At 54.1% G+C, this 25,015-nt stretch overlaps 1 pseudogene; it reads right to left on the bottom strand.

The window, feature by feature from the left end:
• Positions 1-8,716: 8,716 nt before the first annotated feature.
• Positions 8,717-25,015, bottom strand: part of LOC120748189 (zinc finger protein 850-like) — a 122,020-nt pseudogene continuing 105,721 nt past the window's right edge.

The following is a 25,015-nucleotide window of genomic DNA, read 5'->3' as shown; positions in this document are numbered from 1 at the left end:
CCTGTTTGCACTGCCCAGAGCAGGCGTGAGCACCCCCATGGTGTTGGTGTGGGGAGATGAACCTGAGGGAGCACAAATGCCATCATCAGCCCCTGGGGCCAGGAAGGGCTAGGGGACAGCAGGGAAACCACTCAGGTTTGTGGTGGCCTCTGAAGTCAGCCAGAAAGTTTGTTCCCATGAGCTGTGAGTTTCCTGTGCCACTGCAGACGTTGTTGCTCAGAGCCAGGGCTGCCTGGCAGCCACCCCCAAACTGCCCTCAGCATTTCCTTTGCTTCTCCTGGGCTTTCTTTCCCATTCCTGCTACAAATTTCTTCCTATTGCCCACCTCTTTTACATCCCCTGCAATCAGCCCATCCCTGGTTGCCCTTTCCTCTCTGGCCCCACTCCCTATTTCAGTTCCTTAGTTCCCAGCACCATGGGAACATCCCTTAGGGAGCAGGATCATCCTCCAAGTGCTTCAGGAATTGTCTGCAGGCTCCTGCAGTGCCTCGTGCTGCTCCCTTGCCAGAGGCACCACAGGCCAGGGGGGCACATCTGGGCTGCTGTGTCTGGCTGTGGGGCTCCCTGTTCTGGGCAAGGAGGAGGAGCTGCAGAGGCTCTGCAGGGCTGACAGGATGGGCTTTGGGGCTGTGAGGAGAAGCTGAGGGACCTGGGCTGCTGGACCTTCTGGAGAGGAGGCCCAGGGCTCATCCTGCAACTGCTGCAAGGGTGGTTTCAGAGAATCACAGAATCAGCACGGTTGGAAAAGACCTTGGACATCATCAAGTCCAACCTGTGCCCTGACACTGCCTTGTCTCCCCTGAGCCTCCTCTTCTCCAGGATAAACAACCCCAGCTCCCTCAGCCGCCCCTCACAGGACTTGTGTTCCAGACCCCTCACCAGCCTTGTTGCCCTTCTCTGGACACGCTCCAGCTCCTCCATGTCATTCCTAAATTCTGGGCCCAGAACTGAACACAGCACTTGAGGTGCTGCCCCAACTAGTGCTGAGCACAAGGGAAGAATCACTGCCCTGCTCCTGCTGGCCACACTGTTCCTGATCCAGGACAAGTGCCATTGGCCTTCTTGGCCACCTGGGAACACTGGTGGCTCATGTCCAGCCTGCAGTCCATCTGTCCCTTTGTGTCCCTTTCTGCCTGACCACTGTCCAGTTGTCGGGGGCTTTCCCTGTTTTTCAGGTGGTTTCAGGGTCCTTTGCCCCCCTGCACAGCTCTGCGCCAAACCGAAGGAAGAGACGGAGTCTTCAGGTTTAGATTTTTCAAGGTTGCGTACTTCATTTATTGTTTCTTATCTCTCAGAGTCCACCAAGATGTTTGCAGCTGCATGGATTTCTCACGTCTCCCCCCGGGCTGTGTTGTCCTTATCTTTTATACTAATTGCTATGTATTTCTTATTTACTATTTCTTACCAATGTCTATCACTATTACTAAAAAGGTCATCTTTACTTTGACCCAATCCTCACTAACTACTTTGTGCCACGTCACTGCAGAAATGGAGTGAGGGAAGAAGAATGAAGGAGAAGGAGGCGATGCCCCAAATTCTCCACCTTGTCCCCATTCACTTCAATGCTAGGAATCTAAAATTACTGTTTTTTCACCCTGTGATAAGCAAAACTACTATTTTTCACACTCTTGTGGCCTGTAAACCTTCTCTCAGTGTAGGAAGTTTTTCCCATGGACTGAGATCAAAGCCAGTGTCTCTCTGAGCTCTGGGCTGGGGTCCCAGACCCCCCTGCCCAGGTCCCTGACCCTCCAGGGCAACCAAAGGAATGCTCTGGACTCCAACATCCAGTTACTCTGTCCCCAGCCTGTAGCACTGCAGGGGTTGTTGTGGCCAAAGTGCAGGACCTGGCACTTGGACTTGTTAAACCTCACATTTTGGATTTGGCCCCTTGATCCAGCCTGTCCAGGTCCCTGTGCAGAGACCTCCTACCCTCCAGCAGATCAACAATCCCACACAATTTGGTGTCACCACCGTTCTATGATGCTGTAGAGTGTCACAATGGTCTCCATGATTCCATAAGGCCTCCCAGTGTCACAATGTTCTTTTGGTTCCATGGGACTCCTTGGTGTCACAAAGTCCCTTGGATCCTTGGGCCCTGAAGTGTCACAATGGTGCTTTGGTTCCATGAGGTCTGGCAGTGCAGCAATGATCGCCTTGGTTCCAGAGTGTCACAATGGCCTCTTGGTCCCAAGGGGCACCACAGTGTCGAACAGGTTTCCTTCATTCCAAGAGTCCCTGCGGAGCAGCACTGGCCCCTTGGTTCCATGGGGCCCTGCAGTGTCACAATGGCCCTATCTGATACCAGGTCCTGCTCTGTCCCAATGCCCTGCATGGTTCCACAAGGCCCTGCAGTGTCACAGTGGCCTCTTGGTTCCATCAGGCCTCAGACTGCCCCAGTGTGTTCCCTGGAGCTGCAGTGTCACAATGGAGCCCTGGTTACACAAGAGCCTGCAGTGTCACCAGGGACCCTTGGTTCCATGGGGCACCCCAGTGGCACAATTGTTCTCTCAGTTCCAAGAGCCCTTGCAATGGAACAATGGCCCCTTGATTCCATTTGGTCCAGGGTCTCACAAGGGTCTCCTTGGTTCTGCAGTGGCACAATGGCCCCTTGGTTCAACAAGGCCCCTCAGGGTCACAGTGGCCTCTGTGGTTCCACCAGGACCCAGACTGTCACCACAGACTCCTTGCTTGCATTTAGCCCCACAGGGTCACAATGGCCCCTTGGCTCTATGGTGCCATGTCGTACACAGTGTCACTCTGGTCCTCTTAGTGCCACCAGGCCCTGCAGTGTCACAATGTCCCCTTGCTTCCCCAGGGCCCTGCAGTGTCACCATCATCAGAGAATCAACCACACTGGAAAAGACCTTGGAGAGCATCAAGTCCAACCTGTGACCCAACAGCACCTTGTCACCCAAACCATGGCACTGAGTGCTCACATCCAGTCATTCCTTAAACACTTCCATGGACAGTGAGTCACCCACCTCCCTGGGCAGCCCATTCCAATGCCCAATCACACATTCTGTGAAGAATATTTCCTAATGTCCAGCGTAAACCTCACCATGTGCAGCTTAAGGCCATGTCCTCTTGTCCTGTCACTGTTCCCTGGGAGAAGATACCACCCCCACCTGGCTGCACCCTCCTGTCAGTAAAGAGTGATGAGGTCTCCCCTGAGCCTCCTCTTCTCCAGGATAAACAACCCCAGCTCCCTCAGCCGCTCCTCACAGGACTTGTGTTCCAGACCCCTCACCAGCCTTGTTGCTCTACTCTGGACACGCTCCAGCCCCTCCATGTCCTTAATGAATTGGGGGGCCCAGAACTGGACACAGCACTCGAGGTGCTGCCCAACCAGTCCAGAGCAAAGGGAAGAATCACTGCCCTGCTCCTGCTGCCCACACTGTTCCTGATCCATAGGAGTGCCAGGGGTTGGATGAGGGAAATGGTGGGGAGGGGTGGGGACAAAGTCTGATTGATTGTCAGCCATGAAGGGTCTTGATTTTCATATCTGTTCAGACTGCATTAGAAGGTGCTGGGAGTCCATATCAATTGGACATTGCTGATATCAATCTATAAACAGGAAAATTAAACAGGAAAACAGTTCTCTCTGCATTGTTTTCAATATAGTGTATTCCTTTTGAATACACTTCTGAAATTGTCTAATTAACCACACAAGAACTAAAAACTTCAGTTATTCCCATGGGCTTTTCTTGTTCGGCATATTGAACAAATATTTACAAGCTTTTCTCCCTGAATTCCTGAACTGAAGAGCTCAAGAAAGAAGAGGCCTCTGGAGTACTAAAATTCATCATCAACCTCCAAGGGGCTGAGGATCCATCCTCACCAGAGCAGGAATGAACAGAAATGGGCACAGCTTTCTGGCTGCCCCAGCTTTGGGATGGGCCCTGGGCCTGGAGCAGGTGAAGTTCTTGAGAGCCCCAAGTTCACGGCTTTGCCCTGTGCCTCTGTCCCTGCAGGCTGTCGTCATCCCCCGGCTGCCCCACCTCGCTGGCCCCTTCCTTTGCTGACAGCTCTGCATCCTGCCTGCCTCTGCCTGGGCACACAGAGCCTTGGGCTGCTCCAGACTCCTCTGGGGGATGTGTTACACCACAACCCTGCCCTGGGAGGGAAATTCCTTTCTCCTGGTGTCCAGCCTGGGCCTCCCCAGCTGCCCTTGTGCCATTATTTCCCTCTCAGGCTGTTTTATACAAAGAAGAAAATTCCAGCATCTCTGGAACCACTTTCAATCCCTCCCTGGCTACTCTTCTCTTCAGTGTGCACACCACTAAGCCCAGAGCCACAATCCTCTACATGCTGCTTGTGTGATGACGCCTCCAAACCGCATCTTGGGAGGTTTTTGGGTCATCTCCAAGGTCAGTGAAAGTAGAAGCAGTGGTCAAAGGTATTTGCTTCAAAATATTGCACTGACAGAACAAGGGTCAATATCTTTTAACTGAGTGAGGGTGGATTTGGATTTGTTAGAAGGAGGAGATATTTTAAATGAGAGTGGCACAAGACTGCAACCATTTTTTCGGAAGAAGTGGATGCCCCAATGCCAGGAATGCTCCAAGAGCAGGAGCTTGGTGCAACCTGACACAGTGAAAACCCCTCCCCAAGGATGGAATCCCTGTTGTGTGGGTTCTCTGAGGTGCTGGGTGACCTCACAACACTTCTGGCCAGAATGTCTGCTGAGGAGCAGCCAGGCTGCTGCAGTGGCAGTGTCCTCACAGCCATCACCATGGCAGCCCTGTTCCCTGGGCCTGGCTCTCCCCTTTCCTCTGCCCCTGCCTTGTCTCTGCTGGGATGAAGTTTTGTCATTAATATTTTGTTCTCAAGGCACTGGGGCCAATTGCTTCCCAGTCAGACTCCTGGAACAGAAGTGGCTTTTCAGAGCCCATCCAGAAATGAGCCCTGGAGCAGCAGCTCTGCAGTGGTGGCCACCAGGCCGCCTTGCCAAGGGAGGCTTCTGGCCATGGCCTGGAAGCAGCTGCTGCTGCCAAGGTGCCTTTGGTGCCTCAGGCTCTCCCTGGCACAGCTCCCAGCACGGCACTCTGCACTTGTGCCCGAGGCCTTCACTGTGTTGGGGCTGGCCTGGGGCTTTTCCTGCAGCGGGATCTGCCCTGGTCCTGGCACAGGAAAGGCAGTTCCTGCTGGAGCCGGAGGCTCTGCCTGCAATGGGCTCAAACAACTCCAGCAAGGCTCTGGTTGGAAAGCCCTCAGTGGGAAATGAAGGAGGGATGGTCACACTGTTTTTGTGGTGAATAATGACTGAAAGCAGCCTGACTCCTCCATCCCAAAGTTCAACATCCTGAGAGGGAGCTGAAGCTGTGGCAGAGCTGGTAAAATCCCCAGAGAAAGGAACAACCAAGTGACACCACTGAGAGCTTCTGCAGAGCTGCTGAGCTGGCACAGCCTGGGCACATCTGACTGACAGAGCAGCACTTCAGATTAGAAAAGCCCCATACCAAATTTTAATGGCAGCATCTCCTGACATTTCCCTTCTTGGGAGAGTGTGGAGATTTCTCCCTGCAGTGGGGACACCCCTCAAGGTCACTGCTCCAGGCTGAGCCAAAGGGATTTACCCATGGGCATTGTTCTGGGAGAGTGATATCAATCTCTACTTAACTACTGGTTTGCTTTAATACAATTACTTCTAAATTGCTTCCTTTTTCAGCCTGAGTGTCCCTGTAGAGGAACAGGGTATCTTTCAGGCAGTTCCACAAGCTCAGGCTTCTCATTTCATGAGGCATCTGGGAAGAAAATGGCCTTTTTTCAGAAAGACAACAGCAGAGGGAATGGATTAGAAATTATTGGAAAAAATTACCCTCCTCATGGACAAGGTTCACCAAGTCACTCCCTGCATTTCTCTGTTTCAGATTCTTTCTTGCATTTACTCTGGGAGGTGCAGCTTGTTCTGGTGCTTATCATGAACTGATAGTTCTCTTGATGTAAACCAGCACAAGTCATGTAGAATCATCTAAACTGAAAACAGAAACAAACTACCTATGTCAACACATTTTCATGTTTTAGGTCACTTTCCAGGTGTCCAAGGATATGTTGGAATGATTATCACACAACTCTCCACTTCTGGCTGCAGGCTCTGGAGATTCTTTCTCTGAGTTCAGTCAGGGTTGCATCCCCCAGCAAGTCCTGTTTTTCAAGCCTGGAACAGTCACAATGAAAACCTTAAAAATGGCACAACTCCCCAGTCCACAAGGAAAGAAAGGACAAGTTGTAAAATTCTCCAAACATTTGTCCTGCTTTGCTGCAAGAGTTGTGCTGCACTAACAGTGTGGAAAGCCAAGAGAAGCTGCAGTCACATCCTGTGACAGGAGCTCGACCTTGTCCTCCAGGAATGGTTCTTGAAAAGAGTAGGTATGACTGTGGAGAAGATTCCTGGAAAACTGGAACAGCTTTTCAGAAGAGAAATGAAAATGAAAAGAAATAAGCCAAGATGTTTTCCTCCATTTATTTCTATGATCCCCTTTTCCATCCTGCACTACTTCTCCATCCCATTAATTCCAAACAGATCTCACCTTTAAGACTGATGACTTAGCAAGCTTTAGACACTCTGAAATACCATGAGCTATGAACAGTTTGTCTTCCCGTTTTTGTTGGAAAGCAATACTGGAGACATAAGTGCAGTGCTTGGGTCAGGCATGAATCCTACAGGCAGGGAATGTGCCCTGACAGTGTCTGAGCCTCAGGAGGGACAATGCACAGCAGCGTTGCTGTGCTGGGTTTCCATGGAACCATCCTAGGAGCAGCTGCTGGGGTCAGAAGCCATGGCAGCCACCACCCTGCTCCAAAGGCCCTTGGCAGGGTGGGCTCCTGCCCTGGCTCTGTGTGCCAGGAGCCAGCAGCTCTGGGTGCAGGGAGCCCAGGGAGGGCACAGAAATGCTGGGCTGAGAAATGCTGGGGGGGACAGCGAGAGGGGCGTGTGCAGCCGGCCAGGGCACAGGAGCAGCACGCACAGGGGGCACAGCCTGCAGGACAGATGGCCAAGGGCTGGGCAGGGCTGGCAGGGCCACAGGCACCCAGGCCTTTGTCCCCTGGGCTCTGGCAGCGCCTCTGGAGGCCCCACAGAAGGAACTTTCCTTTCAGGGGCTGCACTTTGGTCCTCCCTGGCCCCTCCCTGAGGAGGCTGGCAGAGGTTGCAGTTTGATGACATTTGTCCTTGCTGCCCCTCCCATCCCACTGCCCCACAAACAGCCCCGAGGCACCCGTGAGGGACAGGCCCTGCTGTGCCAGGCCTGGGCTCAGGGCTTGGCCTTTCTGCTTCCTCCAGCCAAAACCCAGGCCTTGCTCAGCCCTGCAGTTCCTGCTGCTGTGCCCCAAGCTCGCTCAGCCGGTGCTGGAAAGGGACTTGAGGTACCTTGATCCCCTCATACGGTGTAAACAACAAACTTCTCAGGAGGGTGGAGAACAAACTTTATACTTGCAGACTTCAGAGAATGACGTACTTGGAAAAACTTAAAGCAACATGGAGTTACAGTAAATCATTTCACAAACACTGACTGAGCAAACTCTAACCTCTCCAAGTTCTTCAGATTTTGAGAAGAGGAAGTCAGGAGAAGAGAGAGAGAGTGAGATCCACAGCTTCCCCTGGATCCAGCACCGTCTCAGCTGCTGTGAGCTCTGCAGCCATGGGACGTGTCAGTGTCACAGCCTCACCTGCTCTGGTGCCTCTCACAGGTGGGGTTTTTGGGGTGCCAGGGGCTTGGCAGCCACTTTGGGGCTGGACCAGAGGCTGCAGTGGCTCTGGCTGGGGCAGTGACCTCCCCACCTATGCAGAACTTGCCCTGGCCCCCAAACACACACTGGAGATGTCTGGGGCCATTCATCATTTCTCTGCTCTCCAGCACCAAGGCAATGGACTCTGGCTGCAGGTCTGAGTTCGTGCCCACGGCAACCACCCCTGGCAATGGGGCTCCATGGAGCAGCTCTCAGGAACCACCCAGAGTTGGGGAGAGACCCAAAACCACTTCAGAAATGTGAGATACTCCAAAATCTCTTCAGTAACATGGAATATCCAAAAACTCCCTCAGTAACAGGGTGTATCATCCCCAAATTTTGGGTATCTCATTCCAGACACCACCCCACGTCTCCAATCCCAACCCCAACCCACCCCACCCCTGTTGGACATCAAGACCCCTTTCCCAAGCTGTACTTCCCCCATTTCACACCTCCCAAACCCCATCCCACCCATCCTGCCCCACCTTATGCCCCCCTCACCCCTCCTGATGTGCATCTTGCTTTGCCCAATCCCCTTCACGCCCTACTCCACCCTGACCGGCAGCAGAATCAAGTAATTTTGGGTGGGACTGAGAAGTTTTCAGTGGCATTGAGTAGTTTTGAGGTGACAGGTCAAACCCTCCTGTATCTTTGTGTGCCAAGACATGGAGACAACTACACCGAATACTCCCGAAACCCCCAAATCCTCCCAAGTTATCTCCCTGAATCCCAGATAACCTCTAAACATCTGTAAAAAGTGAGACTAGAAATGCTTCTTTACCCCAAATTTTGTTTTAAGGGATGAAAATTAATCAAAATAATACTAGAGACCACCAAACAAAAGGACCACCAGCACAGTGTCTTGCCAACACAGATCACTGGGAACGTGGGTCACCAGGGGTCTGCCCAGTTGGGTCCTCTGATGGGGGATGGAGTTGGAGCAGTGCATGAAGCTCTTCCCACAGTCGGGGCACTCACAGGCCTTCCCTTACTGGTGGTTCCATTGGTGTCTGCTCAAGTGAGAGCTCATGGACAAGCTCTTCCCACAAGCGGGACATTCGTAGGGCCATTTCCTGGTTTGGATCATCCGGTGACAGAGCAGGTGGGAGCATGTGCTGAAGCTCATCCCACATTCCCTGCACTGGTAGGGTCTCTTCCCATTGTGGATCATTTGGTGGATGTTCAGTTGGAAGCTCTGGTGGAAGCCCTTCCTGCATTCCGCATGCTTGTAGGGCATTTCCCCAGTGAGGATGTTCTGGTGGGGGAATCAAGTGGGAGGTCCGGGTGAAGCTCATCCCACATTCCCTGCACTGGTAGGGTCTCTTCCCATTGTGGATCATTTGGTGGATGTTCAGTTGGAAGCTCTGGTGGAAGCCCTTCCTGCATTCCGCATGCTTGTAGGGCATTTCCCCAGTGAGGATGTTCTGGTGGGGGATCAAGTGGGAGGTCCGGGTGAAGCTCATCCCACATTCCCTGCACTGGTAGGGCCTCTTCCCATTGTGGATCATTTGGTGGATGATCAGTTGGAAGCTCTGGTGGAAGCCCTTCCTGCATTCCGCATGCTTGTAGGGCATTTCCCCAGTGAGGATGTTCTGGTGGGGGATCAAGTGGGAGGTCCGGGTGAAGCTTATCCCACATTCCCTGCACTGGTAGGGCCTCTCCCCTGTGCAGATCTTTTGGTGGATGATTCGTTGGGTGACAAGAGTAGAGTTTTGCTTGAAGCCCTTCCTGCAGTTGGGGCAGTGGAAGGGTCCCTACTCTATGTGAATCCGCTGGTGCAGGAGGAGACTGAAGCCGCTCCGAAACCTCGGGACGCTCGTAAGGTCTCTCCCTGGTGTGGATCTTTTGGTGGCAGATCAGGTGTGATCTCTGGCTGAAGCTCTTCCCACATTGCTCACATAAGTAAGGCCATTCCCTGGTGTGGATCCTCTGGTGGCGGATCAGGTTGGACCTCTGGCTGAAGCTCTTCCCACATTGCCCACACTTGTAGGGCCTGTCCCCAGTGTGGATCCTCTGGTGGCAGATCAGGTGGGAAATCTGGCTGAAGCACATCCTACATTCCTCACACTGGTGGGGCTTCTCCCTGGTGTGGGTCCTCTGGTGGCAGATCAGGTGGGATCTCTGGCTGAAGCTCTTCCCACATTGCTCACACTTGTAGGGCCGTTCCGTGCTGTGGATCCTCTGGTGGCAGATCAGGTGGGATCTCTGGCTGAAGCTCTTCCCGCATTCCCCGCACTCGTAGGGCCTCTCTCCGGTGTGGATGCGCCAGTGGGTCACAAGGATGGAGTTGTGCTTGAAGCCCTTCCCACATTCCCCACACCTGTAGGGCCATTCCCCAGTTTGGATCATCTGGTGCTGGATCAGGTGGGAGCTCTGGCTGAAGCTCTGTCCATCTTCCTGGCTCAGGGTGGGTCTTCCATTCTCTGAGCACCCTGGGATGGGTTTGGAAGCCCTCCTCTTGCAGGATCTCTGGGGCTTTTCCTTCCCATTGGAGTCCCGCACAGTGGAGCCACTCAAAATGGCTTCTTCCATGAAGTTCTGCCCTCGGGATTTGTCCTGCCTGGTCTCCATCCTCAGCATCTTGTCTGTGTGAGGAAGGAAAAGGAGAGGATGGGATTTGGCTCAGTGCCAGAGGGAAGGGGAAGGAGATCCTCTCAATGCATCCCTGGCAGGACGGCATCAGCAGCAGGGTTGTCCAGCAGCCAGGGGCCATGCTGGGCTGGGAGATGGAGCAGGAGAGAGGGGGAAAGGGGCACTGACTTCCTCCTCACCTGCCTGGCTGTCCTGGAGCATCTTCCTCTTCCTCATGGCCTAAATTAAAAAATTTAAAAATTAAACTAAAAACGCAGTAGTAAAAAAAAAAAAAAAAAAAAAAAAAAAAAAGCTGATAGAGTTAGACTACAACTTGATACCTGGTTGTTAAGGGTGTTGCTAGCAGTCGAATCAAATCGTCACTGCAGTCCTCCTGGAGTGACAGATGTGGTTTTGTTGAAGCAATGATCTTGTAGAAGGGTGTAGTTTTCCTCTGAAGGTCTGTGGTGGTGCAGATGAGTCTGGTCTTCCTCTGGGAATCCAGTGGAAACAGGCTGCTTCTGGTGTTTAAATCTCAGATTATATCCAGGTAGGAATGCTTGGCTCCTCCCTCTGGGTGGAGCATCTCACAATGGGGTGATGTAATTTTATCAGTCCTGCAGTGAGACTCAATGGCCCATTAACAGAAGATATCTCCCTGGAGGGAGGATGGGTCATGGAAGAGATAAAGAACACTGCCCCATTTGGTGTTAACAGCTGGCCCATCAAGAGAAGATCCCCCTCAGAGATTTGAGGGATGGGTCATGGAAGAGATAAACAACCTGCCCTCCTGGTTTTAACAGATGGTAATAGAACACACTTTTTTGGTTACATCTTGCATTGCAAGACAGGGCTTGATGCTCCTTGCCCAGGCTCTCTCCAGAACACGCCCAGGCCAATGCTCAGCAGAGAAAAGCCCCATGAGCAGCCCCAGGGTGGCCGTGGGCAGGCTGGGGGCAAACAGCATGGCTGGGGCTCTGCAAGGTGCCTGGGGGAGACGGGAAGGAGCAGCAGAGCAGGGGCTGATCCATCCCCACTGCGCTGGACACCCCAGGGCAGCGTCCCAGAGCGTCCTCATGCACCTGCCAACAACATCCCCCCTCTGCAGCCCTGGCCTCTCCCCCAGCTCACACAGGTGCCGCATCCTTGCAGGCACAGACACGGCAGCACTGGCTCAGGAGCCCCTGTTTGCACTGCCCAGAGCAGGCGTGAGCACCCCCATGGTGTTGGTGTGGGGAGATGAACCTGAGGGAGCACAAATGCCATCATCAGCCCCTGGGGCCAGGAAGGGCTGGGGGACAGCAGGGAAACCACTCCGGTTTGTGGTGGCCTCTGAAGTCATACAGAAAATTTGTTCCCATGAGCTGTGAGTTTCCTGTGAGTGCCACTGCAGATGTTGTTGCTCAGAGCCAGGGCTGCCTGGCAGCCACCTCAAAACTGCCCTCAGAATTTCCTTTGCTTCACCTTGGATTTCTTTACCCTTCCTGCTACAAATTTCTTTCAACTGCCCACCGCTATTCCCTCCCCTGCAAACAGCCTATCCCTGGTTGCCGTTTTCTCTTTGGCCCTCTGGCCCCACTCCCCATTTCAGTTCCTTAGTTCCCAGCACCATGAGAATGTCCCCTGGGGAGCAGGATCATCCTCCAAGTGCTTCAGGAATTGTCTGCAGCCTCCTGCAGTGCCTCGTGCTGCCAGAGGCACCTGTGGCCAGGGGGGCACATCTGGGCTGCTGTGTCTGGCTGTGGAGCTCCCTGTTCTGGGCAAGGAGGAGGAGCTGCAGAGGCTCTGCAGGGCTGACATGATGGGCTTTGGAGCTGTGAGGAGAAGCTGAGGGACCTGGGCTGCTGGACTTTCTGAAGAGGAGGCCCAGGGCTCATCCTGCAACTGCTGCAAGGGTGGTTTCAGAGAATCACAGAATGAGCAAGGTTGGAAAAGGCCTTGGACATCATCAAGTCCAGCCTTTGCCCTGATACTGCCTTGTCTTCCTTGAGCGTCTTCTTCTCCAGGATAAACAATCCCAGCTCCCTCAGCCTCTCCTCACAGGATTTGTGTTCCAGACCCCTCACCAGCCTTGTTGCCCTTCTCTGGACACACTACAGCCCCTCCATATCTTTCTTAAATTGGGGGGCCCAGAACTGGACACAATGCTCGAGGTGCTGCCCAAACAGTAGTGAGCACAGGGAAGAAATCATTGTCCTGGTCCTGCTGGTCACAGCTTTCCTGATCCAGGCCCAGAGCCATTGGCCTTCTTGGCCACCTGGGCACACTGCTGGCTCATGTCCATCCTTTTGTCCATCAGTCCCTGCAGGTTCCTCTCTGCCTGGCTGCTGTCCAGCCATTCTGTCCCCAGCCTGTAGCGCTGCAGGGGTTGTTGTGACCAAAGTGCAGGACCCAGCACATGGACTTGTTAAATCTCACATTGTTGGATTTGGGCCCTGGATTCAGCTTGTACAGTTCCCTGTGAAGAGCCTTTGTACCCTCCAGCAGATCAACACTCCCAGACAACTTGCTGTCACCATGGTTCCACGATGCCCTAGAGTGTCACAACAGTCTCCATGATTCCATGAGGCCTCCAAGTGTCACAATGTCCCTTTGGTTCCACAGGACCCCTTGGTGTCGCTAAGTCCCTTGGATCCTTGGGTCCTGCAGTGTCACGATGGAGCCCTGGTTACACAAGATCCTGCAGCATCACCAGGGACCCTTGGTTCCATGGGGCACCCCAGTGGCACAATTGTTCCCTCAGTTCCAAGAGCCCTTGCAATGGAATACTGGCCCCTTGATTCCATTGGACCCCAGGGTCTCACCAGGGTCTCCTTGGTTCTGCAGTGGCACCATGGCCCCTTGGTTCAACAAGGCCCCACAGGGTCCCAGTGGCCTCTGTGGTTCCACCAGGACCCAGACTGTCACCATGGACTCCTTGCTTGCATTTAGCCCCACAGGGTCACAATGGCCCCTTGGCTCTATGGTGCCATGTCGTACACAGTGTCACTCTGGTCCTCTTAGTGCCACCAGGCCCTGCAGTGTCACAATGTCCCCTTGCTTCTCCAGGGCCCTGCAGTATCACCATCATCAGAGAATCAAGCAGGCTGGAAAAGACCTTGGAGAGCATCAAGTCCAACCTGTGACCCAATACGACCTTGTCACCCAAACCATGGCACTGAGTGTCACATCCAGTCCTTCCTTAAACACTTCCACGGACAGTGAGTCACCCACCTCCCTGGGCAGCCCATTCCAATGCCCAATCACACATTCTCTGAAAAATATTTCCTAATGTCCAGCATAAACCTCACCATGTGCAGCTTAAGGCCATGTCCTCTTGTCCTGTCACTGTTCCCTGGGAGAAGATACCACCCCCACCTGGCAGCACCCTCCTGTCAGTAAAGAGTGATGAGGTCTCCCCTGAGCCTTCTCTTCCCCAGGATAAACAACCCCAGCTCCCTCAGCTGCTCCTCACAGGACTTGTGTTCCAGACCCCTCACCAGCCTTGTTGCCCTTCTCTGGACATGCTCTAGCCCCTCCATGTCCTTCCTAAACTGGGGGGTCCAGAACTGGACACAACACTCGAGGTGCTGCCCAACCAGTGCTGAGCACAGGGGAAGAATCACTGCCCTGCTCCTGCTGGCCACACTGTTCCTGATCTGTAGGAGTGCTGGGGGTTTGATGAGGGAAATGGTGGGGAGGGGTTGAGGACAAAGTCTGATTGATTGTCAGCCATGAAGAGTCTTGATTTTTAAATCAGAAGGATGGAAAACTTAAATCATTCCTAGGCACTTTTCTTTGGTTGTTTTGTACAAATGATATGAGCTTTTCTCACTGAACTCCATAACTGAAGAGTTCAAGAAGGAAGAGGTCTCTGGAGTAGTAAAATTCATCAGCAACCTCCAATGGGCTGAGGATCCATCCTCATCACAGCAGGAATGAACAGAAATGGGCACAGCTTTCTGGCTGCCCCAGCTTTGGGATGGGCCCTGGGCCTGGAGCAGGAGCAGCTCTTGAGGGCCCCAAGGCTGGGGCTGTTGTGCTGGCCTGGGCAGATGGGATGGCAGCAGGGGCTGCAGAGCTCTCAGCACCTCAGGGACAGGGGAGCAGGGCACACAGGGAGCCTCCTTTTCCCTTGGCCCAGCACCTTCCCCATGGCTGGGGCTGAGTCCTGTCTGAGCTGCAGCTGCTGCTGTGCCCTTCCGAGGGGCTGAGGCCGTGGGGCCCCTGCCCAGAGCAGCCTGCCCTGAGCAGAGCTGTGGGGCCAGAGCCGGCTGGGCTGTGCTGGGGAGAGGCCCTTGGTGCTGCCGAGAGCTCAGGGCAGCTGGCAGAGCTTGGAGGGAGCTGGGCTGGGCTGAGAGAGCCTGGCACAGAAACCATCAGTGTCCATCTCAGCCTGTGTGAGCGTGCAGGGGCAGGACTCAGCCCAGGCCTTGTGGGGCAGGGCCAGCGCCTGTGGAAGGCATTGAAAACAGGCAAGTGGCCCAGAGAGGAGGCTGCTCTGTGCCCTTGGTGGCATGGACAGAGCAGGAACACGGCCCAGGACATTTGTCAGTGCCAGCCTCTGTCCCCAGCCATTGCCAGCCCTGGCTGCTCAGCCCAGGTTTGCGGGGCAGTTTGGCTGTGGCCCAGCTCCATCCTCCTGCGGGGCTCAGGGCCTGTTCCCGGCCATGGCCAGCCCTGCCCGGCCTCTCTGCTGGCCCAGAGCCCGGCAGAGCCCGGGGCAGGGCTGTCTGTGCAGGCCCACAGGTGCCACGGGCTGTGCAGGAGCTGGCAGAGGCTGCCCAGCAGGGAGGCCATGGGGCACAGAGCCCCAAGGCTGCTGTGGGCACCACGGCACAGGGGCCGTTCCCACCCGCAATGCTCCTGTCCTGCCCTGGGCCTGCACAGGGGCTGTGGCACCATGGCTGGGCCAGCGCGGCACAAAGGGGCCACGCAGCCGCTGCCGGGGCTGACAGCAAGGCCAGGCACACACAAGGAATTGCTGGGCATTGCCTGGGCTGGGCAGGGCTGACTGTGCCAAAGGCAGAGCTCAGCTGCCCTTGGTGGCTGCAGGAAAAGTCCAGAGCCCAAAGAGCCTCCATGGCTGTGCTGGAGACCAAGGCTGGAGGAGGGAAATGCAGGGCTGCTGTGGGATGGGGAGGGGATTGAATTCCAGCACACACCTCAGTTCTCTGATGATCCCAGCACAATGCTGGTCCCTGTTCCTGCCTGGAGCAGAGCAGATGTTTTTGGGACAGGAGCCCTCTGGGGCTGTCAGGGACCTGCAGCTTGCAAGGTGCTCTGCTCTCCCTCAGCTCCTCTCTGAGAGATGCCAATCCCAGCTCAGCACATCAGGGCACAAGTGGCACTGCCTGTGCATGGGCACACAGCTGATGTCTGGAAAAGGGCACAGGTTTTAATATCTGTTAGTTTCATATTATACAAGCACATTTTTACTATCTGGGTCATTTGAGTACTTTTAAGAAGTGGCAAAATTTGCCCACCAGGAAGAGGAATTTCCTGGATGTGCTGGATTTTTCTACCGATGGCAAGATAAGAAACACTGATCTTCCCTTCTACCTTTGCTACCAACATTCAGTCTAATATTTCATGACCCCCTTCCTTCAGGTGTTTCCAGCTCTCTTGTTTGAATGGCCATGCCCAGGGACATCTCTTCATGTGGAGCAGCTGCATCTATGTCCTTCCTGTTGCTCCCAGATTTCCTCCTGCAGCTGTTCTTGGGTCATTTCAACGTGTCTCCTTTCACTGGCTTCATGCTTTCTGCTTCAGGGAGTTGCCCGGTCATTCGCATATTGAAATAACATCTTAGTCAGCATCTTAGCTGTATTTTTATCTTTTATATTACCTCTTCTTGGTGGACATGTCAGATGTTACTGGGATGTCACAAGGAGCTGAGGGAAGTGTTTTCATGTTTATTAAATTTTATCATGTTCACATTTTTTTATATTTCCCATGAAGAGAAACCTTTCTGTGCCTCCAAATCTCACCAGTTCCTGGTCCCTCCAAGGACATAAACCTGATGAGTTGTGGTTCCCACTCCAGTGGCTGCACTTGGACCTCACTCAATAGCCAGAGCAGAGCTCCCTTGTCCCAGAAAGTTCCTGTCAGTGGAGGGATGAAAGAAACAGGACAGGCTGTGGGGATCAGGTGCAGGGCAGAGCCAGGGAGAAGAATGACTTTTGCATTTGATGGAGCTGTGCCTCCCCTTGGGTTTGTTGGCTGACAATAAATGAACATCCCTCTGTGTCTCGGGCAGCTCCTTCTCCAAGGGAAGCAGGTGGGAGTTGGAGCCCAGGAGCTGAAACCTGCAGGTCCAGCCTGGGGTGGAGGGAGCTCAGATTTGCACGAGGCTGCTCTGAGTCCCAGGGCTTGGATGGGGGAAATGGTGGGATGGCGAGTAGGGACAAAATCTGATTGAATGTCAGACATAAAGGATGTTGATTTTCATATCTACTCAAACTGCATGAGTAAGTACCTTGGGATCAATGTCAATTGGAGATTGAACATATAAATGTATTAATAGGAAAAAAATCCTAAGCAGGACCTAAAAATATTTTCTCACTGTCTTTTGTAAATATATTCACTATGGACACACTTCCAAAATCTGTTTAATTAACCACAAAAATTTGAAAACCTAAATCAAATTATTCCCAGAGGCTTGGCCTTTTAAGGTGTTCTGAATGATAATGCACCTTGGGGCACTGAATTCCTGAAATGAGGAGCTGAAGGCTGAAGAAGCCTCTGCAGAAGTCAAATCCAGCAGCAGCCTCCAAGTGTCTGAGGATGTCAGCAGCCCCCTCTGAGGCCATCCCTGCCCAGAGACCGTGGGGGAATGGGCAGACAAGGGGAGCGTCCCTGGGGCTGGGCAAGCAGAACTCAGAGGCAGCAGCAGGTGCAGGTGGGAAATGGAGTGTGCAATGTGGCTGTGAAAGCCCTGCCTGGGCTGTGCCAAGCAGGACAGACAAGCCCTGACCCCCATCCCCGAAACAACTCTCTCAATTAGAGATTTAAAAGGAATTAAAATTGTTTGTGTACTCTTGAGTTGGAAACACTGGAGAAATACCAACAAGGGATTCTGAGGAGCTCAAAACAACAAAACAGCCTTTACTGGCAACCTTAGACATCAGAGAAACATTGGCAACAAATTCATTAAGACATTCAATCAACAAAAACCATGGCTGTGCCTTGATTTCCCTCTGGTCTGCTGCAGTTCACTAGGAAGTCTTTTTTCTTAGATTTATGGAGAAATATTTCAAAGAGCTTCTAACAAATCCACTTTTCTATTTTCAAGGAATATTCTTCTCTTTAGAGCAGAGGTGATTGCAGCATTAAGTGACTGATACTGATCCAGGGTCTCTCCTAAGGAGGTCTGGCCAGGTCAGAGAAGCTGTGAATGAGGTCTGACCCAGTGTGGACAACCTTGCTCCACATCCCCCAACCCCCTCCTGTCTCTCCTCACTCACCTGGGACCTCCTTTGCTCAGAGAACTGGCTGCACTCAGGCAGAGTTGCTTTCTTCCTTTTTTAGGAATCTAAAATTCCTGTGTTTCAGACAATCTCCTCAAGTGTGTGCCAAGCCCAAGGTGCCACCAAGGAGGTTCCCCTTCCCCAAGGCAGAACCATGCAAGGAATGTTTTAGACACACAGGAAGATCTACCACAAACACAAATCCAGAGTTGGCTGAAGGCAGAATTAGACCAACTCCTGAAGGACAGACAAGCTTTGAACTCCTTGCAGCTCAAAGCTCCAGGTGAGTTGTTGGGAGGTGTGTGAGTGAGGCAAGAGTGAGGGGAAGGGCAATGCAGAGAGCCCTGGAAGTGCTTGTGTGCAGACAGGCTGTGGGGAAGGGCCCTGCAGCCCTGCCCTGGGCCAGGAGTGAGGGTGGATCATCATCCCAACCTGCCCTGGGCCATTGCAAGGGGCTGTGGCCATGGACACTGCACTGACCCCACTGCACCAGCCCCTTGCTCAGGGCTGGTGTCACTGCCCAGAGCCAGAGGGGATCCCTTGCTGGGGGCTTGTGCCACGGCCACCTGCCCTGTGCCACGCTGGCTGCTCAGGTGCCGTGGAACCAGCAGCAAACGCCACTGCCAGGGCCAAAGGCCAGCTCAGACAGACAGAAAGGGGCAGTGCTGGGCACTGCTTCCATAGAAAACCACCCTGGGACACCACACCTGGGTCACCTGTCATGGAATTGCCATGGAAACCCGGCTGATTGGAAATGCAATGGTGGACAAAGGTTTTAGTGGGGCCTGTCACAATAGCACAAAGGGTGGTGGTTTTAAACTAAAGGAAGGGAGGTTCAGATAAGGGGAGATAAGGAGGAAATTTTTGATGATGAGGTTGGTGATCCACCAGGACAGGTTCCCAGGGAGGTGGTCAATGCCCCATCCCTGGAAACATTCAAGTCCAGCTGGGACAGGGCTCTGAACAACCTGATCTGGTGAAAGATGTCCCTGCTCATGGCAGGGGTTTGGATGAGATGAGCACTGCAGAGCTCTTCCCATCCAAAGCATTCCAGGATTGCATGGGGAGAAGGGGCTGCTCACTGGACTCCATCCACTCCCTTGACTCCTCCTTGTCTCTGCTGGAGCCCACATCCAGCAGCCAAAGCCAGCCCCTTCTCTGGCCTTTCCCTGCCCTGCCCCAGGGGCTGACAGAGCCAGGCTGGCACAGGTGACCTTTAGGCTTTGCAGGGCTCAGGCACAGCGGCTGGGACAGAGTCAGGGCTGAGGTCACACTCTGTGGGCTGGGGCAGAGCCCATCCAGAAATGAGCCCTGGAGCAGCAGCTCTGCAGTGGTGGCCACCAGGCCGCCTTGCCAAGGGAGGCTTCTGGCCATGGCCTGGAAGCAGCTGCTGCTGCCAAGGTGCCTTTGGTGCCTCAGGCTCTCCCTGGCACAGCTCCCAGCACGGCACTCTGCACTTGTGCCCGAGGCCTTCACTGTGTTGGGGCTGGCCTGGGGCTTTTCCTGCAGCGGGATCTGCCCTGGTCCTGGCACAGGAAAGGCAGTTCCTGCTGGAGCAGGAGGCTCTGCCTGCAATGGGCTGAAACAGCTCCAGCAAAGCCCTGTTTACTTCAAAATTGCTTCCTAGAGCACTATATTCTATAATTGTTATAGCTCCTATACTGTGGAGTAAATAATGTTTTTCTTTTAACTTACTCTGTGGTGTGAATATTTTTTCTGTCTATTCCTGGTCAGAACAATCGTACCTGAGTTTATAGAAATATAACTGGCATTCCTTTGTTAATCATGTAGGACAAATTGCATTGCAGTTCAATCCACCTGTCCAATCTTTTACACATAAACCTTTGAAAAAATCTGGTGATGGGATTGGATCCAGCTGCTCCCAGTCTCCTCTCTTAGATGGAATTTTAAAAGTCTAGGCATCCTGAAGGGGTTTGAGGATCCATGGTATCTTTTGGGTGTCATTTCTCCACCTCATGACTCAGCAGGAGTTTCTCCAATGAAGAAATAAAGCTTTTGCCTGAAGCTCCCACTCTGCCCATGACAGGAACCCCTGTGAGTGTCTGGGACATCCCGGCTCTTTGGCAGCCTGGGGACTCCTGGGATGTCACCGTGGAGCCCCCGTGAGTGCCTGTGACAGATCGGTGCCTTTGCAGCCCGAGGTCCCCTGGGATGTCACCATGGAATGGCTGTGACTGCCTCTGACCACAGGGCTCTTGACCATCCCCAGAAACCCCTGGGAGGTCTCCATGGAGCCCCTGTCTCTGCCTGTGACATTCCAGCTCTGGAACAGCCTGGAGACTCTTGGAAAGTCCCCATGGAACCCCTCTGAGGGCCTGTGACAACTCGGTTCCTTAGCAGGCAACCATCACCAGCCCCTGTTGCTATGGTCAGTTTCCATGGCAACCATCACCAGCCCCTGTTGCTATGGTCAGTTTCCATGACAACCATCACCAGCCCCTGTTGCTATGGTCAGTTTCCATGACAACCATCACCAGCCCCTGTTGCTATGGTCAGTTTCCATGGCAACCATCCCCAGCCCCTGTTGCTATGGTCGGTCCCTTGGCAGCTCCATGCAGATCCCATGCCAGGGGTGGTTCCATGGACACCAGCTCAGGCCTGGAGCCAGAGCCCGTTGCCATGGCAACCATTTGCAGTCCCATTCCCAGGGCCATGGGATCCCAGAAGCACAGAATTGGCTGAGTTGGGAGGGACCCATCAGGATCCTCGAGTCCAGCTCCTGGCCCTGCACAGGACACCCCAACAATCCCAGCCTGGGCCTGGCAGCGGTGTCCAAACGCTGCTGGAGCTCCCAGAGCCCTGGAGCTGTGACCCTTCCCTGGGAGCCTGTTCAGTGCCCCAGCGGCCTCTGGGGGAAAAACCTTTTCCTGACATCCAACCTAAACCTGCCCTGACTCAGCTCCAGCCCTTCCCTCCAGTCCTGTCCCTGGGCACCAGAGTGAAGAGGTTCCCACAGCCCCCAGCCAGGGACCCGCTCCCAAGGCTGCTGCCAGGGCAACCAGGGCTGGGACCAGCTGGGATGCTCAGTTTCCATGGGCTGGGATTTAGGAATGGGATTCACCAATTTTGTACTCCTGCAAAAACCATGCCACTGCTCGCTGCTTTCCAGCCTCCCATGCATAGTACAAAAGACAAAGATCCCGGGCTGGGATAAGAACAATTTACTGGGAACAGCAACAAGACAAGGAACCAAGAGGAACAGAAACAATATTCATGACAGAAGGGATAAGACAAACAATAAACAGGGAAAACTACAACAACACTGACTGGAACTTCCCAGCCACATATTTCCTCCTGCTGGGAAAGGACACCCTTGTCCTTGGGAAAAGAGAGTCCCTTTCCTGCCCCTGGCAATGACCTGAGATGGGATCAAATACAATGATGGAACTATGGCCAGACCCTCATGTTCTTCAGTCCCACCTCACATCATTACCACGGGCAGGGAAAGGACAGGTGTCTTCCCAGCATGGATCATGGGAAATGTGGGTCACCAGGGCTCTGCCCAATGTGGGTCCTCAGATGGGGGATGAGGTTGGAGACACACATGAAGCTCTTCTGACAATTGGGGCACTTCCAGGACTTCCCTTACCGGTGCCTCCGTTGGTGTTGGCTCAGGTGAGACCTCTGGGTGAAGCTCTTCTCACACTCGGGACAGTCGTAGGGCCTCTCCCCAGTGTGGATGCGCCGGTGGGTGATGAGGTGGGAGTTGTGCTTGAAGCCCTTCCTGCACTCGGGGCAGCGGAAGGGCCTCTCCTCTATATGAGTCCGCTGGTGCTTGAGGAGATCTGAGCTGGTCTGAAACCTCTTCCCACACTCAGGACACTCGTAGGGCCTCTCCCCAGTGTGGATCATTTGGTGGATGATCAGCTGGGACCTCTGGTTGAAGCCCTTCCCACATTCCCCACACTTGTATGGCCTTTCCTCAGCGTGGATGTTCTGGTGGCAGATCAGGCTGGATCTGTGGCTGAAGCTCTTCCCACACTGCTCACACTCATAGGGCCGTTCCCTGGTGTGAATCCTCTGGTGGCAGATCAGGTTGGAGCTCTGTCTGAAGCTCATCCCACATTCCCCACACTCGTAGGGCCTCTCCCCAGTGTGGATGCGCCGGTGCCTGATGAGGTGGGAGTTGTGCTTGAAGCCCTTCCTGCAGTCAGGGCAGCGGAAGGGCCTCTCCTCTGTGTGAATCCGCTGGTGCCGGAGGAGATTGGAGCTGGTCTGAAACCTCTTCTGACACTCAGGACACTCATAGGGCCTCTCCCCAGTGTGGATCTGCTGGTGTTGGATCAGGTGGGAGCTCTGGCTGAAGCTCTGACCACCTTCCTGGCACAGGGTGGGTCTTTCCTCCTCGGTGCACCCTGGGATGGGTTTGGAGTCCTTCCTCCTGTCGGATCTCTGTCGCTTTTCCTCCCTGTTGAATTCCTGCACCGTGGAGCTGCTCAAAATGACCTCTTCCACAAGGTTCTGCTGCGGGGATTTGTCCTCCCTCGTCTGCATCTTCAGCTCCTTATCTGGGGGAGAAAGGACAAGGAGGGGATGGGATTTACCTCCATGCCACAGGGAAGGGGAAGGAGATTCCCCCAAAACATTCCTGGCAGGACAGCGTCGGGATTGGGGTTGTCCTGCAGCCGGGGGCCATGCTGGGCTGGGAGATGGAGCAGGAGAGAGGGGGAAAGAGGCACTGACTTCCTCCTCACCTGCCTGGCTGTTCTGTGGCATCTTCTTCTTCCTCACAGTCTTCTCCTCCATCCAGCCAAGGTTTCAGAATGGGAAATCCTGGTTTGGAGAAAAACAAGGGAGCCCGTTGAGTTTGAAGGTCCCCTGCCCAAGTCCATCTCTAGAAGTCACCAGACATCTGGGGTCCAGAAAACCCTCCCAAACATCAAGATTCAGCCCTGAAAATGCCTCCCAGGAATTCTCTGTCTCTGGTCTTCCCCCTTTGGTCTTCAGGGCTTCCCCCCTGTCCCAGCTGCTGGGGGTCACACTCGTACTGGGGGTCCTGCCTCTATTTGGTCACTGCCCTCCCCAGGCTGCTGGGAGTCCCAGGAATACAAAGTTTCCCCCTTTTCCATCTCCCCACTCAGGGATGCTGGGGTTTGGGGTCCCTTGGGTCCCTTCTCCCCTCATTCTCTGCTTCGGGGTGCAGGGGCTCCAAGGAGTCCCCCCCTGCCCCTCTCCAGGCTGTTGAGGGTCCCGCCAATCGCGGCGCTCCCCCCTCTCTGGGCTCCCCACTTTGGGCTCCTGGGGGACACAGGGCTCTGCTCCTCCAGCCTTGCTGGGGACCCTGGCTGGGGACTTCCAGCCCTTGGGGCTCCTCTCGGCAGATTTGGGCTGGGGGAACGCAGAGAGGGGTGGGGGATCCCAGGAGTGGCATCACTGGGAGTGACTGGTTTGTACTGAGCTAACTGGAGCCTTAGTGGGGCAACTGGAACTGACTGGGAATGGCTGTGAGCATGCTGAGGGCAACTGGGATATTCTGGGGAGTGTCTGTGACCTTAACTGGGGGACTGGAACCACACTGGGAACAGCTGGGACCATGCTGGGGGCAACTGGGAGTGAGTGGGAGTGACTGGGTCTACACTGAGGGCAACTGGGCAGGACTGGGAGGGACTGGGATCATCTATGGAGTGACTGGGACTATACTGGGGTAACTGGGTACAACTGGTACCATGATGGGGGCAACTGGGATCCTACTGGAACCAGACTGGGAGTGACGGGAAAGGTGCTGGCTGTATCTGGGAGTATCTGATACTGGGAGTATCTGGAAATGTTTGGGTCATACTGGGGGCAACTGGAATGAAACTGGAGGTGACTGGGTCCTACTGGGATCATCCTGGGAGCCACTGGGATTACAGCAGGTGTGAATGGATCCTGACTGGGGCTTACTGGGAGCTACTGGGCCCATGTTGGGAGGAAAATGTGCACACACTGGGAGCAACTGGGATCAACTGGAAGGTGCAGGAACCATGCTGAGGGGACTGAGACCACAACTGGGGAAACTAGGATCATACTGGGAGCAACTGGGACCACACTATGGGCAACTGCCAGAAACTGGGATCATGATGGAGGCAACTGGGTGTAACTGGGAAAGACAGGGATTGTTCTGAGGTAACCAGAACCTTACTGGGGTAACTGGGATATACTGGGAGTGTCTGGAACCATACTGGGAACAGCTGGGACCATGCTGGGAACAACTGGGAGTGAGTGGAACCATGCTGAGAGGGACTGGGACTATTCTAGGCACACCTGGGATCATACTGGGAGGAAATGGGAACAACTGGAATTATTCTGGCAGCAACCGGGATCATACTGGGATCACAGTGGGAGCAGCTGGGTCCATGCTGGGTGAGACTGGGATCACACTGAGGGTGGCTGGAATCCTACTGGGATTGACTGGGAGCATGCTGGGATATACTGGGAGAGACTGGGATCCATGAGGATCATACTGGAGGCTACTGGGATCGTACTGGCATTGACAGAGAGCAACTGGGATCACACTGGGGGCCATTGGCATCATACTGGGAGTGACTGGGACTGACTGGAATTAGACTGTTAGTGACTGGGATCATACTGGGAGTGGCTACAATCATACTGGGATTATAGTGGATGTGATTGGACCCTGACTGGGGGTTACTGGGAGCTACCAGGCCCATGCTGGGAGCCAACTGTGCTCACACTGGGAGAAACTGGGAGCAACTGGCAATGACAGGATGCATGCTGGTGACAACTGGGATGTACTGGCAGTGACTGGGATAAAACTGGGGGCAACTGAACCACGCTGGGGTAACTGGGAGTGCCTGGCAATGACTACAAAAATGTTCAGGGCAACTGGGATATACTGGGAGTGCCTGAGACCATACAGGTGGTGACTGGGACCACACTGGGAGCCACTGGGAATGTGCTGGGGGGAACTGGGACCACGCTGGGGGAACCTGGGGACAATTGTGAGTGACTGGGGCCCTGCTGGGAGAAACTGGGATTGTACTGGACTCATACTAGGATCGTGACTAGGGCTATGCTAGGGGCAACTGGGAGAAACTGGGAACACACTGGATGAAAGTGGGAAGAACTGGGACCATGCTGGGGGCAAATTGCATCACAATAGGGCATGACTGGGCTCATACTGGGAATGCTGGGGAAAATGGGACCACATGGGGTGAGCAACTGGGCTCATACTGGGAGCAGCCACTTCCAGCACCGGGACCCCCGAACCCCTTTCCCGGCCATCCCGCCCCTCCAGCCCCAGCACC

This window comes from Hirundo rustica, unplaced genomic scaffold, assembly GCF_015227805.2.
Source record: "Hirundo rustica isolate bHirRus1 unplaced genomic scaffold, bHirRus1.pri.v3 scaffold_86_arrow_ctg1, whole genome shotgun sequence".
NCBI lineage: Eukaryota > Metazoa > Chordata > Aves > Passeriformes > Hirundinidae > Hirundo > Hirundo rustica.
Note: the sequence above shows the minus strand (reverse complement) of the source record. Positions and strands in the feature narration are given on the sequence as shown.